Source organism: Triturus cristatus, chromosome 6 (genome assembly GCF_964204655.1).
Source record: "Triturus cristatus chromosome 6, aTriCri1.1, whole genome shotgun sequence".
In the NCBI taxonomy this organism is placed as follows: Eukaryota; Metazoa; Chordata; class Amphibia; order Caudata; family Salamandridae; genus Triturus; species Triturus cristatus.
Genome location: NC_140589.1, coordinates 192,560,331 through 192,580,639, shown reverse-complemented (window position 1 = coordinate 192,580,639; position 20,309 = coordinate 192,560,331).

Sequence of the window (20,309 nt, the reverse complement as noted above, 5' to 3'; positions counted from 1 at the left end):
ATCTTCTGTGAGTTTCCTTTATACAAATTATGTACATATTTTTCCCAGGCCAATGCTGACACTGGGAGTGCTTGTATTGTTTTCCTGATACCGATTTGTTTGGCAGCTAGGCTCCAAAATGATTTACTGTTTTTACTTCTTATTGCCAATTCACCTTACTACACCTTTCAAGTATTGTACTTCAAGGAAGCACATATACACCCAGCAATGCTTTCATTGCACATGCACTGCACAGCACTACATCTCTCATGTGGTGTATTCCTTGCAGGATTACATACACCCAGTATTTGCACTATTCACACATGCACTGCTCAGTACTGCTTTATCCCTATACTGTACCCTACCAGGCACACATACATCCAGTTCAGAGTCACTACTCCTCTGCTGCACAGCACTCCACATCTGCCTATAGGACAAGAGTGAGTTAACTACACAGCAGTAGAATCTTTTAAAAAATGATCGAGCTTGTAGGTCTCACTTCAGGGACACAGGGTAAATATTCCTGTTCACTGCAACTGAAAACAACACGGTATGCTGCCACAACAGCGCTCATGCTGCTAAATTCCTGGTTAAGGCGGTAGCATTCCACCGCTATGAGAGTTGCTCTTTGGGCACCCATTCTGGTCAAAGAAGACCGCAATCCATGAGACAGGTGCATGATCCATGTTTACCTATGACAAAAAATTAGCATTAGGGCTCCAGACAACAGTACAGTTGGGCGGTCAGGGCCGGGGTGCAAAGGACTTTTCCTCCCCAACAGTCAGGAACCAGGAACCACTGGCTTTACAGGTGGTGCTAGTGTCATAGTCTACAGTTGCTCGTCAGGATATATGTGTACCAGGCAGCTTATATCGTGGTTACACCATTTAGAATCAGACACAAGAACATGACAAAAGCATAACTTCTACATAACAATTCTGGCACTTAGCTATGGTTGAATCTCCAAAGTGAACCAAAGACGAAATGTAATGGACACACAAATCAAAAATGACAGAAGTCCCCATTCTATCATGTCCCCAAAAGCAGACTCATGCAAGGCCTTTTCTTGTGCCACTGCATCAGAATACCATTATTGTGCATAGGTTGGCGTCATAACCTAATCAATGATGCCCATACCTTCCGTCTGCCAGGAGCAAGGGGGTGCTGTCATCATGAAGCACGACGGAATCTGTCCTGCTGGTCATTTAATTTGTAATCACTTGTTCGTATGTGGCTATTGTATACATTTCCTGCACCCATGATTGCATACCCTGACTGTGGGGGGTTCTCCAGAGTTGAAGTATGCAAAGTTTGGCAGCTGCAAGAGTGGACGCAGACAATTTAGTCAAAAGTTGAGTGACCTCCAAATAGTCTGCTATGTCATGTAGAAGCACTCGCTGGATTGAGAGTGGGCCAAGGGTTTCCAAAATACGAGTCATATATTGCCAAGTCCTCGCCTCAGAAATTCTTTAGGATCAGGCATTCCCAAAGAATGTGTAGTGTCATTCTGCAGTTTAACTATTGGCCTCATGAATTCCCAACACGTACCACAATCATTCATAATGTTCTAATCTATTGCTACCCATAACTTAAATGTCATTCACAAATTGCCACCCCACTGCAGCCCTTGAAAGACAGGTACATTAAAGGCTGAAATACTGCAGTAGGTGATGCAAGGTTAAAAGGCATATGCTTGAACTGGTAACCCCTTAAAGGAAGTGATTAAAGTGGTGAGATTGGTGGTAGGCAGATTCAAAGGAATGTGGTAAAATGTAGATGCCTGGTCAATTGATTAGAGGCACTTAACCTCTTTACTCATAGCTAAAAGCTCACACATTCTTTGTAATAAAAATGTACTGACTAAGATGCTCTTAATAAAATCTCTATGGTCTACACATTGCCTTATCTTTCCACTAGCCCACTTAGACACAACCACATGGACCAAACACTCTGAAATCTCAATGGTTTGAAAATTCCCTCATTCGCTATCCTCGTCATTACATCCCCTACCTGATTCTAAATTTCAATGGGGATGTTTCTGACTTCAACATAATATAACATTTAGCTGATTTCACTCCACAAAACAGTTACTTGGGATGTGCTGTTTTTTAAGTCTCAGCTTTGTTAGCTTCAATTCAGCCATCTACTCAGTTCAGTGCAATCTCATGTCTGGCCTCCTAACTATGATATGAGTTCTTAAAGGTGTTCCTTTAATCTCTTGTGTGCAGGGAGATGTTCTTAGAGCCTTAGGCCCAATTTCTATATGTTTAATTTGTAAATGGATATCTTTATAAATGTTGTACCTCCTAACACTAAAACTGTATTGCTAAAAGGATTCCCATCTTCAGACAAATGTGAAGTGCTTATATTGACCCAAGAAAGACACAACCTGACATTTCTACACTGAAACTATTACATGGCTAATTCATCTCTGAAAAACCCTTCACTACAGGCCTTAACAAACTGTACAGGAGGTCATGGATTTCCAGACACAACTGTCCCATTTTACAGAAAGAAGGTTTGTGAAATTGGCAAAAACATCTCACAACCTCACATTCAGCATTGTTCATGTAGGGACATTTTCTGTTGGTTGGACACCCTTTGGATTTCCAAGAGAAAGCTATTACAGCACACCCTTCTTAGTTTAAATGAATCCAAAACAGATATAGTGGACATTTGTTCATCACAGTCTAAATTAATCCATCCACATAGTCATGAGGCGAGTGAAACAAATCCAGTACAATGCAGGGTATAAAAGGTAGTCCACAAACACCTTGCATAGAAACATTCTTTTTATTGGTTTCAAAGAAATTCCCAGCAAACAATGCAGCCAACACGTGTTTCGTCTGTACTCATCAACATTATGAACGGCCACATACGTGGTTGGTGCGGAGTTCTCTTCATACACAAGGCTACTGACGTATCATGGTCAGGCCACTTTGTTTGCTACACAAAATATATTTTGCCCCGGAAGTTTACTCCTCAGATGGATTATTACTTGCTCATAAGCCCGCTTTACAAGTGTATTATATAATGGGATAAATAGTAAGTGGTAGATAATTATTCGTTTCTGAGGAGTAAACTTCAGGGGCAAAAGAGGCAGAGAAGTGTATTCCTCCTCTAACCCGAGTGTTTCCGGGTCAAGGAAGGCAGAGAAAGTAATATCACGATGCCATGACCCTAACAGGATTGCTTCCAGGTAAATTATGGCAGAATTAGTGGGCCCGGGAGGAGAGGCTCCATGTTTACAGCTGGCACGTATTAACCCCTTCCATGCTTATGACGAGCCCAGCTCGTCATGAGGCACAGTGGAGCTGTGCTCATGACGAGCTGGGCTCGTCATAATGGCCGCTGCACTCCCACGCGCAATAGATTTCCCGCCTGTGCGGGAGAATCAATCAGTGGGCGGACACGTGACGAGCCCAGCTCGTCATGAGCACAGCTCCACTGTACCTCATGACGAGCTGGGGTCGTCACGAGCACCGCGGCGCCGCGCCCCCCCGCGCCGTGGGGGAATTACCCCCACGGCAAAGGGGTTAAGAGAATAATGGGGAGCCAATCGCATGCTTTAAATTTAGATATTTAAGCGCGAACGCGAAGGTCACTTCATTTGGCTTACCCATAGCGGTAGGACGCTTTGCAGCCTCTCTACCGGGATTTTAAGGTAACGAATAGTGAGATTTTAATGGAGGGATACTCTATATATAGTCAGTTTTTCAGCCAATATCTAATTCTTAGGATAATAATAGCAGGTATGGGATCTCTTCTCTTTCTGTCTTTTCAGTTTATTTCAACTAGAGACTGCGCACAACAGTAACCCCTTTGAAGATTCTACCAGTAAGATTTGAAGTGAGAGGGTGAGAAGTAAGCAGAGTATTTTTAGGTATGTTAGGTTATTTAAGCAACAAAACACTAGCATTTCAAATCTTGATAAAAAGAAAACTAACTTTAGGTTTTTATTCAGTGGGCCCGATTCACAGAACTAACTTAAGACAAAATCCTAAACTTACTACCATTTTGGTATTCACAGAAGGCACTTACTCATTTTGGTATTCACAGAAGGCACTTACTCATTTCGGTATTCACAGAAGTTAGGAGTCCTAACTTTAGGACTCCTAAATGCCTTCTGTGAATACCAAAAGCCTCAAAGTTAGGATTTTTCTCAGTTTAGGAGTAGTACACTTAGGAGTCCTAACTTTACTACTCCTAAACTGAGAAAAATCCTAACTTTGAGACTTTCGGTATTCACAGAAGGCATTTAGGAGTCCTAAAATTAGGAGTCCTAACTTTACTACTCCTAAACTGAGGAAAATCCTAACTTTGAGGCTTTTGGTATTCACAGAAGGCATTTAGGAGTCCTAAAGTTAGGACTCCTAACTTCTGTGAATACCGAAATGAGTAAGTGCCTTCTGTGAATACCAAAATGGTAGTAAGTTTAGGATTTTGTCTTAAGTTAGTTCTGTGAATCGGGCCCTTAGATTCAAAATTAGTGATTTTAATGTGACACACCCAGTGAAACACTCCAGAGAAAAACGCTCTGCACAGAAATTAACACAAGGATTCCACCACTGACTTTATTAGGTGAGAATAGGACATTGCTTACATAAATGCCTATAAATAAGCCTGTCACAATAATTAGTATATACTTACTGCTGATATGGATATATATTCTGTATATTCTCTGGATTAGAGGCTAAATAACATGCCCAAAAAATCAAAGCGAATGGAGGTGTCAGTAAAATGAAATAAGGTAAAATACCCTCAGTTTGTTTATTCAATTAGTTCCCTGACTAGGTGTAATAGGGGTTGGCCCTTCTGTTAGCACGTTAGGATTAATAAGGGTGGTGAACGGGACCATAGGAGCCCATTTGGTAGAGCTAATAGATACGATTTGAATTGCTGGACAAAATATGTATGTCATGTCTCTGTAACTTCATAAATAATGAATAGACCTTGTGAAATACTTAAGAAAGTGGGTACTGCAATGAAACAATGAGCCGCTTATGAAGTGCAGCATTGAACTCTATGAAATATTAATATATTGTATTTGCCTACAGGACGGTGATCAAAGGCAACCATACAGTGCCAATTAAGAGAGACCTATATTTGTCTTGATAAAGATGGGATATCAATAGAACCATTGAAACGCGTCAACGCTTCATTCAACACAATCCGTGGAAATAGCTGATCCTATAGATAAAAATAATAGATTGTATCTAGGATTTGCAATTGAACTGTTCAGATCGGATGTGTTTCTAAAAGACAAAATGTATTGTCTGTATATGTCTCTCTGTTGAATGTTTGTTGGCACACACTAGGGATCACAGCTCTTGAAATCACTCCTATGTTGAATGATTGTATTGAATCATTGGTTTGTTTTTTCTTGCATGTATGTAACAAAGTATTTTAATGGTATATGAATTTGATGTCATTTTCAGTTTAATCAGTTTTAAAGTAGTAAGTGATGATTTTTTTATAAAATAATAATTGTTAATATACATTTCATAGTTGTGTAGGAATATCCTTAACTCCGCATTATCTAACATATGGGCTATAACTTCTTGTGCTGGAATTTTGAGACCCAGTATTAGTATACATTTCCACCAAGGGATTTTCACTTCTACTTATTTCACCACCACTGCCTGGTCACAAGGAGAAACATTTCATTTCCATGGAACATGTTAAGTTCCACCATATGGCCAATACTCAATGGTATGCCTACAAACATTCAGAGGAGGCACGTCTCCCTTTATCCAAGGCATTCTGTTTCCATGAATTCTCCCCAAAAACTGGAAGGGGAGATGAAGACTTCCATTGATGTATTGTCTGATTTGCCTTCTGCTTCTACAACGGTGGAAAATGAGTATGCTTCTCACCAGTTGAAATTATATTTGAAATTCCTGAAAGTTCAGTTCATTCCCCTTCCAAAGAGGAACAGCCCCCCTTGTTTCAGCTAGGATTCAGTGGTTATTATATGGACACAAATAACTTTTCTTCAGAAACATCTTCCTTGTCCTCGTCTATGGAAGAGCCTCCTAAACGGATATGTGTTTTCATCTCCTGGTTGAAAAGAACTTACCTGGTCCCACCATGGACATACATCTAGATTGTGTTGTCGATGGTGTTACTCATCATGTGGGTTGGCTTTGTGACTATTAATTAATGGCCACTGCTTACCTGAACGCTCTGCTGCAGACTAGGTTGACGGAGTTTTGGCCCCACATACTTCGTCTCACAAAATGAAACGAGATCAAGCTCTGTTTAACATTTCAGCTTTCCCAGTCACTGATGGCATCATTTGGGATAAAGAGCAATTTGATATCTATGGTCTAACAGAAATCTTGCAAATTCCATACCTCTTCTGAGTTTCTTTGGGTGATGTCGTTTTACCTGGAGTGCACTTAGATGATTGGGATGTCAACGCTGTTTACTCAGTGTTTTCTGATTTGTAATATTACACTTTGTTTGATACTGAAGATTTGTATTTAAATTCAGCACATTATGCTTATTTATTTTGCTATCAACATTATGGCCATCAATTTTTGCACAAGTCCAGTACTGAAAGACTACATTTTAATTACACACAGTGGAAGCATTGCCCAACACCATTTCAGAGGAGTTCAATAACACAATAACACAGAAACAGAAGTTTGCATACTTTTCTGGTTACAATCTATCAGACCCAGTATTGTATTTAAAAAAAAATGTGCCCACTCACAACAAATAAATTGGTATATTCCTTATCCTTCATGACCGAATTGTCCCTGAAGGGTTATGATTATTAGAAGGTAATAATTAACCTAGAGTCCATTTAGGAACACGAAGTTGGTAACTCCAGGGTATTGAGTCCTTGCATCTTGCATGTTTAATACCATCTCAACGTATCTTTGTGAATCAGACGGTTCAGCAAACTACCTGTTTCAGTTTGTCTACTGCTAAAAATTGAAATACTCCACCAATTCCATCCTTGGCTGACTACGATACATGGCGTACACATACCAACTACACGATTTAGAACTTGACTGTTATGTTTCAAAACGGTACTCTGAATTCATCAAGTATCGACTAAGAACTCTGCTTACAAATGCGTTAAGTCCACCCAGACACATTCAGTGTTTGGGTGAGGGTCCAATGTTGAAACATGCCATGGGTGGTACCTGTGGGTGGGGATACTAAATATGTATGTATGAACATATATATAAATGTATATATCTATATATATATATATATTTTTTTTCACTGAAAAAACCATAGGTTTCAGGCATGTTATAGTTAGAAATTAGCATTTAAAAAACCTTAGAAAGTCATTGAAAAAACCATAGGTTTAAGGGGCGTTATAGTTAGCTGGACTTTTCACTCGAACAAAACCATTGAAATTCCCCCGTTATAGTTAGTTCAGCTAAATACAATTGCGTGCCCGCAATGCACTGCTGATGACATCACATATTACATCACTAATGGCATGGTCAGTAACATCACTCATGACATCACTGATGACATCTCAAATGACATTACTGATGACATCATCCTTGTGATAGAGTGGCAGACCTCCTCTTACCCTAATATAACCTTTGATACACACATTCAAAAATAGAAACTACAATTTTCGAAAAAAATGGACATACCAATACCAGTTACAACAACCTATTCAGTAATTCTAAGATCCACATACACTTCCACTCATTCACCAACAGAGCTATACAGTCACTCATACATGTACTCACTCATCATAAGTACTCATACACCTATACATCCTGTTACACAACACCACTCATCCATAGAGTTACTAATAAACATATAGTCACTCATGCTAATAAAGAATCAAATCTCCATTTACTTGCATATACAGATATACACACACCACAACACTTACTTCTACAGAAACTTACACATACTTAGTATTTTAAACAATCACTTATAGAAACACATACTTATTCATACAGGAACTCTTCCAATCTCTCGCTCTCACATATACTCACTTATATACACCAATAGTCACATATACTAGTTTAAAACACATGTAGATACTCATAAAGACACTATTGAGATAGTCATTCACCCACTAACACACCCATACACACACTCATCCACCCATACAGTCCTGCACACATGCTGTCTTCAACACATACTAACAGTGAGTCACTAATTCATGCATCTATGCACTACATACTACCCCCCACCGAACCATACAGACACTAAGACACTCATACTGATACTAAAAAAAACAACTAATAACCTATATAGACACTCATGTAGCTACTCACTAACACATGCAGCCACTTATACACAAAGTGAGAGACTGATATCGATATTTACATATTTAAACATTACTCACTAAGCCATGTATTCACGAAGATACACTTAATCAGTCAGTTATACGATCAATTTTTCAAAAACAAATCATCTATTTAGACACTTATATACCCATTTATTCTTCCATCGACCTTGAGATATACATATATAAAACATATTTAATTTTCAGAAAAACACACATTCACTGGATGATGTCATCAGTGATGTCATCAGTGATGTCATTTGAGATGTCCTCAGTGATGTCATGAGTGATGTCACTGACCAAGTCATGAGTGATGTAATATGTGACGTCATCAGCAGTGCATTGCAGGCGCGCGAGTTATAGTTAGCTGAACTAACTATAACGGGGGAATTTCAATGGTTTTGTACGAGCGAAAAGTCTAGCTAACTATAACGCCCCTGAAACCTATGGTTTTTTTAGTGAATATATATATATATATATATATATATATATATATATATATAGGGGGATTAAAACTACCTCTTAAAACACGCCACAGGGCGTGTTTGCACACGTCACCTCAGGCCCTGTCCCCTCCGTTCCCAACTGTGTAAACACGCCCTGTGGCCATTTGAAGTTGGGAGATTAAGTCCCCTTAAATCCTGAGGGTCCCGAGGGTCCAACTAGCCCAGTAGGTACCTCCAGGAAGCGCCACAGAGCTGCGTTGCAGAGAGATGTAAAAATGGGCACGGCCTAGACCACCTCTCTGCATCGCAGCGCAGTGGCGCTTACTGGAAGCACCTGTAGGGCTAGTTGGCCACCAGGGCCCCTCAGGATTGAAGGTGAATTATTTCCCCAAATTAAAACGTGCCACAGGGCGTATTTGCACACGTCACCTCAGGCCTGTCCCCTCCCTTCACCACTGTGTAAACATGCCCTGGGGCCGTTTTTAGTTGGAAGATTAAGTTCATTTGAATCCTGTGGGTCCCTTGGGTCCAACTAACCCACTAGGTACCTCCAGTAAGCACCACAGAGCTGAGTTGCAGAGAGGTGTAAAAAGTGGCATGGCCTGGACCACCTCTCTGCATCGCAGCGCAGTGGCACTTACTGGAAGCACCTGGTGGGCTAGTTAGCCCCCATTGGCCCTCAGGATTGAAGGGGAATTATTTCCCCAACTTAAAACGCGCAATAGGGCGTGTTTGCACACGTCACCTCAGGCCCCGTTTCCTCCCTTCCCCACTGTGTTAACATGCCCTGTGGCCGTTTTAAGTTGGGTGATTAAGTCCCCTTGAATCCTGAGGGTCCCTAGGGGCAAAATAGGCCACTAGGCACGTCCAGTAAGTACCATTGCAGAGAGGTGTAAAAAGGGGCACGGCTTGCACCACCTCTCTGCAACGCAGCGTAGTGGCACTTACTGGAAGCACCTGGTGGGCTAGTTGGCCCCCAGGATCCCTCAGGATTGAAAGGGAATTATTTCCCCAACTTAAAATGCGCCACAGGGTGTGTTTGCACACGTCACCTCAGGCCCTGTCCCCTCCCTTCACCACTGTGTAAACGCACCCTGTGGCCGTTCTAAGTTGAGAGATTAAGTCTCCTTGAATCCTAAGGGTCCCTAGGGTCAAACTAGCCCACTAGGTACCTCGAGTAAGCGCCACAGAGCTGCGTTGCAGAGTGGTGTAAAAAGGTGCGTGGCCTCAGAACACCTGTCTGCAACGCAGCTCCCTGGAGCATACTGGAGATACCTGTTGGGCTAGTTGGCCCTCAGGGACCCTCAGTATTGAAGGCGAATTAATTCCCTAACTTACAACTCGCCAGGGGGCGCGTAGGCAGAGTGCTGCAAGGAGGGGGCGTGGCCTCTGGTGCGATGCCGGTCTTTTATTTATTTATTTATTTTAAGAGGGGGGCTGTGTGGCACCCCTTCTTTTTCTAATTTATTGGCCCTGGTGACCTCATCCCCTAGGGCCTGCCCCCTAATTTTTTTTAGAAAAAAAAAATTAGAAGGGGGCTGCGTGGCCCCCCTCCCGAGGCCTTAATCGGCCCCTGGCACCCCAACCCCCGCGGCATGGCCTTTTCTTTTTTTAAATTCTTTAGGAGGGGGGCTGCGTTGCCCACCTCCTCAGGCCACTTATGGCCCCAGGGACCCCATCCCCCGGAGCCGGCCTTTGTTTTTTTAAATATATTTATAGGAACACCTAGGACATGCTGGACAAACCGTACGTACCTATCACCATGACGATTTGCGTGATATTCGTTAAAAGGCGACTATGCATACAATGAATCCACGTGGAATGTATTTACACCGCTAGTGAAGTTCTGACGTGTCTGACGCCCTACCGTGCCTAATCCCGGCGCCACCGCCGGTGGGTACTCTCCAAATAGACACCCTTGTTGTTTATTTATACAAACATGGTTAGCTATTGACGGGCACATTTAATACACATGCACACCAAGACATTCAAAGGGGATTTGACAAAAATTCGATCCAAACTATGCAAGAAACCCCCCTCATGGTTAATAAAATACACATCCACCACCAGATCTGTAATACTTTATATTTTACTCTCTAGAAAGGAGGCAAACCTCACTTGAGAGTCACAGTGCACTCCTGGCTGAGCCCAATGCTGTGTTAAACCCACCAGTGCCCGCCGGTGTTGTATTCCACCAGCTAGTGCGTATGCTATGACACTCTCTAGCCCATGTGCACTGTAACACCACCCCGTGAATATGCCATGCCACACTTGTCTTCGCACGGGTTATATTGCCCCATCAAATGTGCCTTCCTCGATGCCTATGTAATAACGCAAAGCGCTATGCCATACATATTACAATCTGGGATCCATATCTTTGTCACAGCGCATAAGCAACGTTACAATCCCCAGCACATATTTTATATTACAACTTTAGAGACTAGTTAGGTTACAGAACACTGCTCTGTGCATATTACACTCCAAGGTGCATATCGCATAGCACGCGCTAGTGCCTGTGCTATCTAACGCTCTCCAATGAATCTGTCATTGTGCGCAATGTATTGCATATTAGATTTCATGCTCCTGTTTACCTTATATCACACTTTTTGGTGCATAGTTTATACCATACACTATATCTAGTTTTCAATCGTGCTCTCAGGACTTTATTCTATATAACACTGCGTTCACCTACCCTTTTCACGGGCATTACATCTTGCGATGGGGGGTGGAGGGTCAGGGGGTGTTTCTGCCAAGTGAGCCCGGAGTCACAGTCACAAACGTTCTCTTCTTCCTGAATAAAAGTGAGATTATGCTGCATACTTGTTCATATTTTAAGTAGTTTGCACAGACACACATTTTAAAAACAATAAAGATTCTAATACCCGCCTTCTCGGAACAGTTAGCTTGCTGCCCCATCCACCGCCTCCCTATCCTCTGTTGTCTGAATCCATGGACTAGCCTCCTCCCTCCTGCCATGCATGGTCTGATGTGCTGCCACTGCCCCCCATTTAGCATGATGTACCAGTCCACTCCTCCTGCCCTCCATTGCCCAATTCTATGCCCCATCATTGACGTCCTGTTTATCCTCTGTGCTTAGCTTACTGCCCCTATTCTCCTTTCCCCTGCCCTCCGATGTCTTTGTGCATGCCCCTGCTCCATCCTTTTTGCCCACCATGTTCCATGGATCTGCCACTCCTATCTACTCTGAGTGTTCTGTTGAGCTGCCACTCCCCTCCCACTTGCCTAGCATTGTCAGATGACTGTAACCTGTCCCTACCACCTCCACCCTGCCTGTCCACATTCCATGCCCCTATCCCCTTCCTCCTGTCCTCCATGGTCCATTTTACTGCCACAACCTTCTGCCCTCCCTGGTCTGTTGTGCTGCGACTGCTCCTCCTGCCTGCCCTGCGTGGTCTGTTGTGAGGCCCCTTCCCCTGGAACTCTCTTATCTGTGCCCATGTCCTGACCCTCCCTTCTATCCTCCATGGTCCTTTGTGCATGCCCATGCACCCTCCTTCTTGCCCATCATAGCCATTGTGCTGCCACTAACCCTCCTGCTTGCCATGCATGGTCTTCTGTGCTGCCACGGCCCCTCCCACCTTCCTTGTGTGGTCAGATAGCTGCCCCTGATCCCCTCCACCCTTCCCTCCATGGTCTGTGTGTATGCCATCATAGTCTCACTGTTGCTCTTCATGGTGTGTCTTGCTTCTAATGCCCATCCTGCCTGACCTCCATGGTCAACTTGTTGCTCCTGTCCTGCCCCCTTGCCCCCAGCCCTCTGTTTCCATGTGCAGACCCCTATTCCCTCCCTCCTGGCTTGTCTGTTCCATTGTAATGCCCCTGATCCGTCCCTCCTGCCCTATATGGTCTGTTATGCTGCAGCTTTCTCTCCTGTCTGTCCATTATGGTCATCTAGCTACCATTGTCTCTTTCCCCTCTGTTCTCTGTTGTCCATGTGCATGGTCCTGTCCCCTCCCTATTGCTTTCTATGGATTGTTGTGCTGCACTCCCGTACCACATGCCCTGTGTGGTGTATTGTGCTGCTGCAAACACTGATGCCTGCCCTGTAGGGTCAGTTTGGCGCACCTCTCCATGTCCCTCATGTCCTCTGTTATCCGAGTCCATGTCCCTACCCAAATTTCTCCTGCCTACCATGATCCAATGTACCATACTTGCGAACATTTTGAACTTGGTAAGAGGGAGATTTTGGAAACACCTGGTTATTGATTTTCCCCTTTGAGTTACATTGAAAAAGAGGAGATTGTAGACTGGAGACCGACCAAATAAAGCCCATTTGAGCTTAAAAACATTGGACGTTTCCTGGCTGAATCGGGTCTGTTGGCATGTATGGTTGTACTACCACTGCCTCTTCCTTCTGCCCACAATGGTCTATTATATTGCCTCAGCCTCTCTTGCCAGTCCTGTATTGTTGGTTTTTGCCCCTGCCCCCCTTTCCACTGCCCTCCATAGTCTGTTGTGCTGCCACTGCCCTTCCTGCCTGCCTAGTGTGGTCAAATTGTTGCCTCTGCATCCTCCTACCTGCCTTCCTTTTTTAGAGTCTGTGCCCCTGGCCTCTGCCTCTCAACAGCATCCTAATGAACAACTAGATTGCTAACATTCTATATTTATTACAAAAGTGTGGAACGCCTGACGTCATCTTGATGTAATCAAAACTGTAATGCCTAGAGCATTTCCTTTAGAAATTTCATATATGAGAGGGTCTTATTTGCATCAAAATTATGGTTAGTGCTCTAAAAAACTAAAATGAGAACATATTTTCTGAGTTTTCAAATAGCAACAAAGCACTTTTAAATTATTTGTTATCTTTATGTTTTTTTATCCAGTTGACCACTTGATTAAATGTTGCACTTAGGGGAGAGGATATGGTGTTACTTCCAGAGCTGCAGACTTTGCAACTGGGGAACCAGGTTGGAGTTTCTGCTTCAGCTCGACATTCTGTGATTCTGGTCAAATCACTTAATCTCCCCATGTCTACACCCAAAATGAACTTGTTCTTGTGTGATGTAACCAATGCTCATGTAAAGCACTCCAATACCTGACAAGTCTGCACTATATAAAACTGCAAAAACACAAAAAATAAAAAGTGTTTTTCACACTTCTGTCATTGGGCTACATGTGGGCTACATCTGGGTGATATTTGTGCTGCATTTGGGCTCTTTTGTCTCTGTTGGCCATCTTGGGAGATTTATTTGTTATGACTTTTCCTAATTTCCTCATTTACTTCAGTCTCCTCAGTAGGAAATGATTTCAGTTTTTTACTTTGATTCCATCAAGAAGGTATTCAGATATGCCACACATTTGCCATGAATTCTGAATGTTACCGCTCTAGTTGCTCATTAGAACACTGTAGTAAAGCTACTGCTCACCACGGAAGTCTGCTGCTGGTATTAAAAGTGCATGTTTCAGTCTGCATGTCAGAATTTTTTAATAAAATAGAAAAGGATTTGAGAAGTCACTCAAAATGTGCCCTAATTTGTCTTTCTTCAGCACTAATCATAATTTCTACGGCAAAATGAACCCCCTCATTGTGTTCCTTTTTAAATTAAATGTTTTAAGTGTTACCAGTTTATTCCAATCAAGTTGGCTTCAGGTGTGCCATACTTTTGTCATAAGTAAGACAGTAAACACTCTAGTTGTTCTTAAGAACACTCTAGGACATTCTGTCATCGGGCTATACTTGGGCTACATCTGGGTGATATTTGTGCTACATTTGGTCTCTTTTGTCTCTGGTGGCCATCTTGGAAGACTTATGTGTTATGAAGTTTCCTAATTTCCTCATTTACTGCAGTCTCCTCAGTAGGAAATGCTTTCAGTTTTTTACTTTGGTTCCATCAAGAAGGCATTCAGATGTGTCAAACATTTGCCATAAATTCTGAATGTTAGCACTCTAGTTGCTAATTAGATCACTGTAGTAAAGCTACTGCTCACCAGGGAAGTCTGCTGCTGGTATTCAAAGTGCATGTTTCAGTCTGCATGTCAGAATTTTTTAATAAAATAGAGGAGGATTTGAGAAATCACTCAAAATGTGCCCCAATTTTTCTTTCTGCAGCACTCATCATAATTTCTATGGCAAAATGAACCCCCTCATTTTGATCCTATGCAAATTAAATGTTTTAAGCGTTACCACTTTATTCCAATCAAGATGGCTTCAGGTGTGCCATACTTTTGTCATAAGTAAGACAGTAAGCGCTCTAGTTGTTCTGAAGAACACTCTAGGACATTCTGTCATTGGGCTATACTTGGGCTACATCTGGGTGATATTTGTGCTACATTTGGTCTCTTTTGTCTCTGGTGGCCATCTTGGGAGACTTATTTTTTTATGAAGTTTCCTAATTTTCTCATTTACTGCAGTCTCCTCAGTAGGAAATACTTTCAATTTTTTACTTTGGTTACATCAAGAAGGCATTCAGATGTGTCACACATTTGCCATAAATTCTGAATGTTAGCACTGTAGTTGCTCATTAGATCACTGTAGTAAAGCTACTGCTCACCAGGGAAGTCTGCTGCTGGTATTCAAAGTGCATGTTTCAGTCTGCATGTCAGAATTTTTTAATGAAATAGAAGAGGATTTGAGAAGTCAAAATGTGCCCTAATTTTTCTTTCTGCAGCACTAATCATAATTTCTATGGCAAAATGAATCCCCTCATTTTGTGCCTATGCAAATTAAATGTTTTAAGTGTTACCACTTTATTCCAATCAAGATGGCTTCAGGTGTGCCATACGTTTGTCAGAAGTAAGACAGTAAGCGCTCTGGTTGTTCTTAAGAACACTCTAGGATATTCTGTCATTGGGCTATACTTGGGCTACATCTGGGTGATATTTGTGCTACATTTGGGCTCCTTTGTTTCTGGTGGCCATCTTGGGAGACTTATTTGTTATGAAGTTTCCTAATTTCCTCATTTACTACAGTCTCCTCAGTGGGAAATACTTTCAGCTTTTTACTTTGATTCCATCAAGGAGGCATTCAGATGTGTCACACATTTGCCATAAATTCAGAATGTTAGCACTCTAGTTGCTCATTAGATCCCTGTAGTAAAGCTACTGTTTACCAGGGAAGTCTGCCGCTGGTATTGAAAGTGCATGTTTCAGTCTGAATGTCAGAATCTTTTAATGAAATAGAAGAGGATTTGAGAAATCACTCAAAATGTGCCCTAATTTTTCTTTCTGCAGCACTGATCATACTTTCTATGACAAAATGAACCCCCTAATTTTGTTCCTTTTTAAATTAAATGTTTTAAGAGTTACCACTTTATTCCAATCAAGATGGCTTCAGCTGTGCAATACGTTTGTCATAAGTAGGACTGTTAGCGCTCTAGTCGTTCTTTAGAACATTCTGGGAAGCTGCAGTAGAACACAAAGGAATCAACTGACAGTCAATGCCCTTGTTGTATGTACATGTTTTACTGAGAATGTCAGACTTCAATCTCACATGAATGAGAAAGATAATGTGAATTTACAGAAAATATGCTCTCAGTTTACCTTATAGATCACCTTCCAAACCTCTGTGGGAAAAGCATGAGAAAATAGTTTTCTCTCAAACATGATTCATGATATCCCAGCAGAAGGCTTTTTCACCTGGTAAAATCACCTTAGAACACACCACAATTCCTAAAATGAGTATGGTACCATCAACAAATGATTTATAATGTAACTACAGTCTTAAAACCTTCTATTAACTGCAATGCTTTCTAATGAGGTGCTATCATGTATATTGGTCCCAAGATGGCTGCCAACACTTCTTGGATGAAGTGCTGACAGCCAATCAGATCTCTCAATGAGATGTGTGGTTAGGCTCCGCCCTGATATATATGTGATTTTACTTTTGATTTTCTCTGGAACTACTGAATGGATTTACACCATTTTACCAAAAGGCACGACTTTGAACCAAGGGCTACCTTTTTGCAAATTTGGTGTAATTCCGTTCAGCAGTTCGGGCTGTAGCTGCGATTAAAGGTTACTATGGAAAATTGCATGGGGAAAACAAGTTTTAGGACACCCCTTTTTTCTCGGCCCCCGCTTGACGAATCACCTCAGGATAGGAGCTGACCGGAGAGCTCTATCAGTTTTGAAAATTTCGCGAAGATTCGTCAACCGGCTCCAAAGTTATTCCAAATAGAATTTTGCGGATTTCCTATAGATAATAGGTCCTAACTATAACTATAACTATAACTACCTACTGGCGACTGCCAGTAGGTAATGTATATATTTTTTATATATATATATGTAACAGTAAATCTGAGGAAATGTGAGTACAGCACCGATTTACCTGGGTGCCTAAACTTACCAATCTCCGATACAGTGCACACATGCACCTTATGAATGCTGGGTCTCCCCTCCATTGGTGTATTTATGATTGAAATTTGGGAAGAAGACAGCGTACCCATCATAAAGACTTCTCACTCCTTCATTGGTTACGATGGAACACTGGTTTACCTATTTACATTTAATATGTGCTAACTTTGGATTGGGAAAAGACACACAGATGATGGAAGGAATGCAGAGCAAATCAAACATTCACCCCCAGTCAATAGATCTGGGTTAAATCCATTGTTCTTTTGCTCACCATGCCACCCCAGTTTAGACCCAGCCCTAGTCGGTTTTGACCCCGTGCCTCATGGTAACTGTCTAGCCTGAACTGCCAAGCCAGGTCCTCCCTGGACCAGAAACATGCATTCTGAGACCTGTTTCAGGGCATCACCCCTCATCAGCCAGGCTAGCTTGATTCCAGTGACACAGTGAGCCCGGGATCCACGTTTGGGCATACCCAGGGCACATAGGGCGAGAAAGCGAAAGACACACATACGATGGACGGAATGATGAGTAAATCAAACATTCACCCTAGACAATAGATTTGGGTTACATCCATCATTTGTTTGCTCTCCATGCCACCCCAGTTTAGACCCAGCCATATGCAAATCAGTCTAGACCATGTGCCTCATGGGAACAGCCCAGCCTGAACTGCCAAGCCAGGTCCTCCCTGGACGGGAAACAACCAGCCTGGGACCGTTTCGGGGCATCACCCTTAATCATCCCTCATCAGCCAGGCTAGTTTGAATCCAGTGACACTGTGAGCTCTAGACCCACGTCTGGGCATACACGGTGCACCTTTTTAAAAATAAAAATATTTTATTAACATTTTTTGACAAATACATCCACTGATTGTGGTGATTCACTACAACAAAATGCTTTACAAATCTACATGTCGACAATAAATTAACATGTACAAAATACTTTCATTGAACATAAAGCGACAGATGGCAGTGTTATATTCACAATTACCTTACTCGGCGCACGTAGGGTGAGAAGGCAAAAGACACACACATGATGGACGGAATGTATGGAGAGCAAAGAAAAATTATGGACTTAGGCCCTGATCTCTGAACTGTGATGAATGTATGACATTGTTTTGCATTCTGTCCATCACTTGTTCTTTTTGCATTTGTCACCCCGAGTGGAACGGGTATGCCCAGACGTGGGTCCCATGCGCTCCATGCCACTGGAGTCAAGCTCTCCTGGCTGATGAAGGGTGAAACCCAGACACCAGTCCAAGGATGCTTGTTTCCAGTCCAGAGAGGACAATTGTTTTGTGGTACATTACGTTGTGGCCTTGAAAGAGCACAGCACAGCTCCTGGCAGGCATACATTGTTGTATTATAAATTGGTGGTGTAAATGCATACTGCAGTCCACAAATGTTTTCAATGGTGTTGTAGCACAGTAAAATTAACAAACTGAGTGATACCAATTTTCCAATACCATTTTAGTACCAGAGCAAATGCATCGTGGCATTGTGGGTCCTAATACCATCAAAATTCGGTACAGAACATCTTGGGGTTACCATACAGAAAAGCAAATTTACTAGAGATGCATTGGTCCCATTTACCTAAATGTAAACGTTTAAACCATTTATCTCCACATTTCCTTTAGCTTTTGTCTCTGATTCTTTTGTAGTTATTAACCAATAAATATATCTTCATTGTTTTTCCTTTGCCTTGTAGTCTTTGAGTTGCTGATTTTTCTTTTATATCATTGTACTTTCTTTAGTCTTCTGGAGTTTGTTCTCTTGACCCATGGTCAAGCAAAAATATTTTATGGTTACTCTGGTTTGCCTATGTAGAGTTCCCAGAAAAAATTTGAGAAAAAGTTTAAAATTAGTATTTCAAACAGAGAGCCCTGTCTTAAAGATTTCTTCATTCTAATAATTTCCCTAAATCCTAAAGGAATGTGTCCTCATTTAAGACAAAATAAGCCAAAAAACCTTTCAGTTACCTAGCTGAACAAAATATTAGGAAAACATCTGCTAATTCAAACCAGTCCAGTAGCTCTCAAACCAGGGGATACATTTAGAGAATTAAAGACATAATTTAGATCCTTGTTGAGATAATGTTACCCCTCTAGGGCAACTGAGTAAATTACTCCATTGAGGTGATGAATGTACAATCTGCCAGATTTAGAAATGACCGCTAAGCAGGTGGTCATTTCTTTAAGCATTACCAGACACCACTGTCATGGCAGTTCCTGTCAATGCTTTTTACAGTTTGGTGCAGGGATCTGCCAATATGATAGAGCCTTACAATAAACGTTTTTTCCCCAAAAAGAAACTTCCAAAGTGGGAATTTCTATTTGAGAATAATTAAGATAATTCCCAAATGCCATGGGAGTCATCTTTCATGGCAAAGGGGGCATTCTGTGTTTTTCACTGTACCTTACCACCAGGGTTTGCCTGGCAGTGACGGGTAGTAAACAATAACTATGTGTCTACCCACTCTAATTGGGCTGTTGAATACATAGGCAATTCTATGATAGTCCTTACTCCATTGGCCATCATAGAAGATAGACTATGGTGGTGGCGGAGTAGTCACCGCCATGGCCATACTATGGTCTGCCTGCATTTAAATTGGGTGGCAGACCACTATGTTGGCAAGGGAAAGCACCATCGCTCTCAAGATGGAATTCCATCTCTGCCAACATATAAATCAGGCCCTAAGAGTTTCAGGTTGACTGGGTTAAATAGGTTGAGCTTTTGATGTTGATGAGACATAGAATCTCAGTGCTGAAGCATTGCTTGATCCGAGAAGTTTGTCCAGCAGAAGATTGTTGATCTTGCTCGGCTGAGCGGGGAAGCGAGTCTAATGACAACCATTTTCTTCAGAATTGAGAGCCTTTTGGAAATGCAAAGAGATTGAGGAAGTGGTTCCCCTCTTAGCTTGAATTTACAAAGGTGCCGGTCACGCAAAGGCCTCCCTTAGAGAAAACCAAAGTGCTGGTATGCACATAAAGCATGCGCGGTCTCATTCCATTGATACTCCTTGCAGACGCTCTGAAGCCACATCGTTTGAACAGCGTCAGCACCTTTCCATTGTATTTACAACCTCTGATTCAGTCAACGCCAACCTGAAGAGATCCAGTCCTAGTCCTGAGGAGAAACCCCCAGCAAGTTGGGGTTCGAAACGCATTGACTTTAGAGTACAGGCGTATAATTACAGGGTGTGATTTGAGGAAATTTGTTGGAAGTGTTGTTCCCCCCATTTGTTCCACACCTGTTCAAATTGTGTTAGGCTGTTACTCATGACACAGGCGGGACAGTAGG